General features: G+C 44.3%; 1 long non-coding RNA gene across 1 annotated transcript; it reads right to left on the bottom strand.

The window, feature by feature from the left end:
- Positions 1–2,660: 2,660 nt before the first annotated feature.
- On the bottom strand, positions 2,661–5,702 carry LOC147975708 (uncharacterized). Its single transcript, XR_015602065.1, has 4 exons — positions 5,566–5,702; positions 5,302–5,398; positions 3,400–3,490; positions 2,661–2,880 (listed from the first exon to the last, which is right to left on the bottom strand). It is a non-coding gene; the product is annotated as an uncharacterized LOC147975708 (long non-coding RNA).
- Between the last annotated feature and the right edge of the window lie 882 nt (positions 5,703–6,584).

Here is a 6,584-nt window from a genome sequence, read left to right as displayed (position 1 = left end):
GCTGAGGTGGTGCAGTGGTGGGTCTTCACAAAGATCTGCATGCCGCCACGAAGGTGCCTGCCCAGCCGGTTGGGTCGGCAGCTGCATGCGAACGGCGGTGGAGGTTTAGTCGGCGTGGGCCTGGTAGTGGTCCTGCGGATGTCCTTGGCAAGGGCCTTGCCGGGGCCCCGGCAAGGGTTTTGCCGAGGCGCCTGCTGTCATCCCCGGCAAGGTGCTTGCTGGGGGCCTTGTGGTTTTCCTTGGCTGGGATCCCGCCAAGGGTTGTCATCTCCTTAGTGCGTATCTGATCTTCAATGTCTTCACAAAGATTTGCATGCCGCCACGGGGATGTCTCCCAAATCCTTGCCCTATGGGGGCAGTGGACTCAAGGGTTATTTGCTCTGTAGGTGTGGGGCGAGTTGCCGCGGCAAGGGTCTTGCCGGGGTTGCTAAAACTATCTCCTGGCAAGGAGCTTGCTGGGGGAGTCCGCTTCGTCCCCTTTGCTCTTCGTGGTCTTGGCCTTGGCGTTGTTCTAGTTATCTTGAGCTTCGGTCTTACCCTGGCTCACCTCCCTTGCCTTGCTTGGTGCGGTGGTGCCCGTGGCTCAGACTACTCGTGCACAGTTATAGGGGTACAAAAAGTGTACCCCTCTTTTTGTACACCGACAGGTCTCTAGAATTTCAGCTACTCGCCGACGATAGGGTGAGCACCAATGTTCTCTGAGAGTGCTGTAGACACACTCAAGATTCTCTAAGCGAACAAACTCTGCCAAGCTATCTGTCGGATCACGGTTTTCGGCAAACCCTTGAGGTTCGAACACTGGGGTGCGCGCGAAGGTTTTCTCCCTATTGATCGACACCCTAGCTCTCTAAGATCTTGCGAACAAACTCAACGAACTCATAACACAGAAAGACACAAGATTATACTAGTTCGGGCCACCGTGGTGGTGTAATACCATACTCTAGTGTGGAGGTGGTGGATTGCCTCTTAGGCTGATGATGAACAGTACAAGGGGAAGAGCAACCTCCTGAGGTTGAGGTGTTCTTGTGCTTGGTGAACTTGTGTGGATGAGATGATCTTGGATCCGCTCTTGACTTATGATGAGGTCGATCCTCTCCTTCTACTGTGGTGGCATGTTCTACTTATATAGGCCCTGGTCCTCTCCCCAAATATTGAGCAGGAAGGGAGCCAACAACGGCCAATTCGAAAGGGGACAGCTAGTACAAGTTATCCTGACAAAAGGTGGTCTTCGCCTGCCAAAGGTTCTGGTGATCATGCCGTCTTGGGCTCTATGGTGACCTCCGTCCTGCTGTCCTTCTGGTCTTGGTCTGGTTGCACCAATATGGAAACCTTTGCTTGATTCCTCGGTACTCCGCGCATGCGCTTGCCCCCTTGGCACCAAAGGGGAAACAAGGACACTGCGCACACTGGCGCCCGCCTGGTCTCGATCATCATGGCTCACGTCACGAGGACCTCGCGAGGTTTGCCCGGCCTTGATCTCTCTTCCCCTCGCGAGCCTACCTGGCGGCGCGGCTCCTGAGGAGGTATTGCATCATCCGCCTCGCGAGGCTTGGCCCCTCGCGAGGTTCTTGAATGCCTTGTCGATGAAGATGGGCCATACAGACCTGCCAGCCCAGCCACGCCGTGGGCCGCAGGCAGGCACGTCTGGGGACCCCCGTTCCCAGAACACCGACAGTAGCCCCCGGGCCCAAGGCGCGCTCGGGCTTGGCTTCAAGGTGAAGCCAAAGGATCAAGCGCGGAGCGCCGCAGGCCCCAAAAGCCTGCGTCCTTGGTTGGCGCGTGGCGGTTGATTAGATGTGGGCGTCTCCGCTTCCCCATGCTGCCTTTGAATCCGCCTGGCTATGCGTCCCTCACAACCTACAGAGTTATTCTCCCATTGCCCACGCCTTTCTTCCACAGTCCTTGTGCTTCCTCGAGACTCTGCCTCTCCTCTCCAATCTGACCTGCACTCCGCTTGCTTCATCGCCATGGCGCCCAAACAAGCTGACAAGGGGAAGAAGCCGCTGTCTTCGCCAAGTGCGCCTCCAGCCACCGAGCCTGCAGTCGGCCGATCCTTGGTGCTCAACGACGAGGCCATGGACAGTACAATAAAAACACTCAATCATGACCCTCAATTTTGGCCAAAGAATCATCGTTGTTATCCATTTATGACCTTTTTATGACCATATTTGGATGGTCAACAGTTGGCCGTCAAGAACGAACAAACATGACCTTTTGAATGTTTTGGTCAAAGATTCTATGACAAAAAACATTTGGTCGGTACATATTTGACTAATTGTTTTCATCACTAGAGGTCTACTTGAACCATGTAGGATCTGACATGGCTTCAGCCATGTGGCTAAGGTGATGATGTGGCAGCCTTGATGGCATTACCGATGACTAAAAAATGAGGTTACAATTTTCACCAGGCCATTCCAATAAGGTTTCTAAATGAGCAAAGCCCAACAATACAGCCCATTCATTTTAGCCCGTTTCATTTTTGGGTCACATCCAGAGACCAAACCTATCAATTTTAGCCCATTAATTTTTTTAATTTGGCCGAATCGTTATTTTGCACATTTTTGTTACACTAGGCATTGTAGATTTACCTCAAAAAAGGCATCATGGATAATTCCAGCCAGAAACTATTATTATTAGTAAATTGTTATATTTGTTTCAGCAATAGGCATCATAGTGGATACTTCAGGTACATGAATCACATACATTGTTCAACGTTGAACTCCTCTAAAGAGGTACAATACTTATAATGATTTTACACAAAGCCAGAACCACTATGCTTCATGACAACACTACACATAACAACAAATCAGGAAACCATAGCTTCTCATGTTCACTGTCATCCACTTATGAGTATCTAGTTCTTCTGGATTTTAGAATATCCTGGCATTAAGAAAGATCACACATGAGAAGAACACGCAGACCACATAGCAATTGAATTGAAAAATCTTTGTTGTAAGACGCATATACTATAATAAGAAGGAAACAACTACAATTATGATAAGACAATCAAAGTGTCATGATAGTACAGTACACAGATGTTTTTTCACAAGAAAGTACAGTACCGAGGTATTTTCCATAAGACAACCACCCACTATAGGACAAAGGTTGGACGAAATGTTCTCATTGTAGCTTAACAACGACTATCATGATAGTACAATAGAGGTTAAAAAGCAAGTATTATTTCCAGATAAAGAATACAAATGCCACCCTGAAATAAAATTTAAAATTCCAATGTGTAGCTACACTTTTCTAGGTGCACATCATGTATTGACCAAGTTATTAAAGTAAGTGAGTATTCAATATAGATTCAGCTTTAGGTAACTCATTAGCAGATGGGGAATTAGAAAAAAGAAATACATTTGCATGATGCACCAAAGGTAAGGGAAAGCGTTACGATACATGTGAATGGCTCAGGTCTCAGGACAAGACACCCTCCATGTTCCATATTGTTTGGACCAAACTTGTCAACGAATTAATGTGCATGTTCCATCTGCACAAAATTGTATTGCAAGATTAGCAATCTGTAACATCAAAGGGTAGGTAAAATTCTTGCCGACAAAAATGCATGTTAGCTTGTTTCCTAGTCTCCAAAAGAACAACCACATACTTAACAGAATGTTATAATTAACAACCCTTGAAAATGTAAATCATAAACCATACAATGATATACGAATTCAAACTTAAAATCTCATTGTCATATTGTGTTGCAGTCAGTAGAAGCAAGAATCATATCAAAGAAAGAAACGTAAGTGTAGTTGCAATTTTCTGACTATCAAGAGGAGTAACTCATCAAACTAATAAATATCTTAAAGAATAGCAATGTGGGATAGGTTCTATTTTACATGCTCTATTATCAAATAAATATATGGCATTTTTTGTGGTTACATACTATTCAATAGGGTATGATTCACATACTGGTGCAATAAATAAATAAATATCACTATACTATGAATATGCTCAGAATAAATGAAGCCATGAGCAGTTTGTTTAGCCAATGTTGTGTTCTGGAAAAATACACAAGGGGGTAGAGAACAAGCATGAATCCTCCAGAATGGGGAAATTAACCACAAAGAGATTCAGTGTAACAAACTAATGTGAATTCTCTATTCATGCATTTTTACTAGAGGAGAAGTGGAGAGAGAAGTACATGTTGATGCTGGTAAGCAGACCTGCTAGGTCGGGATTGAGATGCTGGTAAACAGTGCCCAAAGTAAAGAGAGCCGAGCAGTTGTTTGATAAGTATGCAAATTTTCAGTGAGCCAAGTAACATTCTGTGAGCGATGTAACATGTATGTCCACACGAAAGACAAAAGGACAATATATATGATTAAATATATTACTACCTATTATAGTATCAAATTACTCAAAAGAAATTTTCCATAACTTCACTTTCCATATTTGGGAAAAACTTTAAACATTCTATACAACCTATTGAGTGCATCCATATATACACAGACAGAAACCATCAAGTACAACGGTTCAGACCATAAGGTTGTCCAGGCTAACATGACACTAAAAGTGGCATATCATAATGTCTCAATAGAAGAGAGAATATATGGCATGGACATACCCAATTTTAATTTTTGACGAGTTAATTACTAAACGTCTAATGCACACATATACAAGCAAAAAATGGTGACTATGCTTCAATGCCTTGGTACTTATGGTGAAAATTCTGATGAAAACAAACTTAAAAAATAAACAATGGGTTGTTATCACCTATAGAATTGGGCAAATAAAAAACCTTAAGATTAATGTTGGGTGATTACTGGGTAACTACAGACAGCAGAAACATAGAATAAGTGACACAAAATGCCGACCAATGTACATTAGTACATAGTCAGTTCAGAAATAAAACTACTTCGGGCATGTTCTTAGTGGAGTAATTCCATGGGAAAACTTTAGGAACTTAGTTTCCATAGGATTGATTCAATATACCGCATTCGGAACGCATGATTTATGACTAGTAAAATGCAGGAAAACTGACTGAAGTTCGCATAGAACACTCTCAACTAACCAAGCTTGTTCTCGGTAATGGGAGTATCAACTTGCTTTCTCTGTAATCAATCAGGATTTTGTTTTTACCATCCATGTTTATGTGTAATTAAACAAAGCAAGACTTTGTCCATCTCAGGTAAAATGCACTATCAATTGCATACTTGCACTACTCATGCATGTCTAGAATTTGTTTGTTTGTACACTAGCTAAAAACAGGTAACACAGTTAAGCAAGTGGCATGAACAACTATCTTACGACACTGAAAATAACATAGCAGCAGATTTGAGTTACTACTAGACCCACCAATGATAAATTCCATCACACGCTGGCACATTCACAGCAACAGATTTGAGTTACTACTGAACCCACCATTGATAAATTATGTCATCAACGCTGGCCCCTACAGAGAAGAAGATTTGGCACATTCAAACATCAATTTGGGCAGCCCAAACAACTTCATCAATCGATAGTGTTCAGAAAGAAAAGAAAGAGATCGGCCAATGCTGAAATCAAAAGCGACAACGACAGTGAGGATTGACTAGATGGAGCTGCGAGCAGCATGGTCACCTTGGTCGCGTACACGAGATTCATGGGGTCCTTGCGCGTGAATGGCCATGTTGGTCGGCGCACCATCTCGTCGCCATCGATGCCGGGGCAGTTGGAAACAACCCAATCAAGCGTCACGGCCCACCCAGCCCCTGCTGGTCCAGCGCCAAGCGCAGCATTCACTACTCCGGTAGCAACCACACCCACCCTCCTTGTGACGTGCGCGGTTGCTGCAGCATCGGTTCTTGGTACCCGCCGTCGTTGAGGTCTCAAGATGGGTTGGTGGTTCCCGCCGCCGTCCTGGTGGCCCGCCACCGCAGCTGCAGGATGGTTAGGCCAGATCCGTGTGTGCATTGGCAAGATCCGGCCAGATCGAGGCTCGGCGAGGTGGGGTGGGAGGGGAGGGGATCGTGGAGAGAGTCGAAGGGGGGAGCGGCGCTGGCGGGGATTTGGGAGGAGTTTGGGTTTTAGAACTTTTTATATGACCTGGGTTGGTCTGGTTGCGGGCCTTTGGGCCGGGAAGGTCTCGCGCGCGTAATGCGTTTTGTGGGAAAAGACGGTGAGACATATGGCGCGAGCTCAAAAATTGTCAGAGATATTCCCTCCATTCCAATGAATGCATGCTTCTTAAATTTTAATTTTAACTATAAACTAGACCATCCAAATATGGGTTATATGTGATAAAAAATTAGCATTGAATCAATGGTATTACGTGCTAACTTATACACCCTTCGTCCGCGAATAACTATGTTTTTAGCTTTTGTTCTAAGTCGAAGTTATAAAATTTTGTCCAATTTTATAAGGATAATGCACGTTCACTGAACGACAAATATCAATAATATGACGTGACTACAAAAAACACTTTTTATTTAGATATGAAATAATTTAGATAATCCTCAAGCAATTTTAAGTTGTTTAAATTGAAAATACAAATATAAAAGGGAAGCCCTTAGATTTTTGGCCAGAAATCTGGCCTTGATCATAAGCATGCAACCTCTCAACTATTATTTTTCTTTGTAATGGACCTAGCCCAGCCGTTG

Source organism: Triticum urartu, chromosome 4A (genome assembly GCF_056163025.1).
Source record: "Triticum urartu cultivar PI428250 chromosome 4A, HENAU_Tu73, whole genome shotgun sequence".
Taxonomy (NCBI): domain Eukaryota; kingdom Viridiplantae; phylum Streptophyta; class Magnoliopsida; order Poales; family Poaceae; genus Triticum; species Triticum urartu.
Note: the sequence above shows the minus strand (reverse complement) of the source record. Positions and strands in the feature narration are given on the sequence as shown.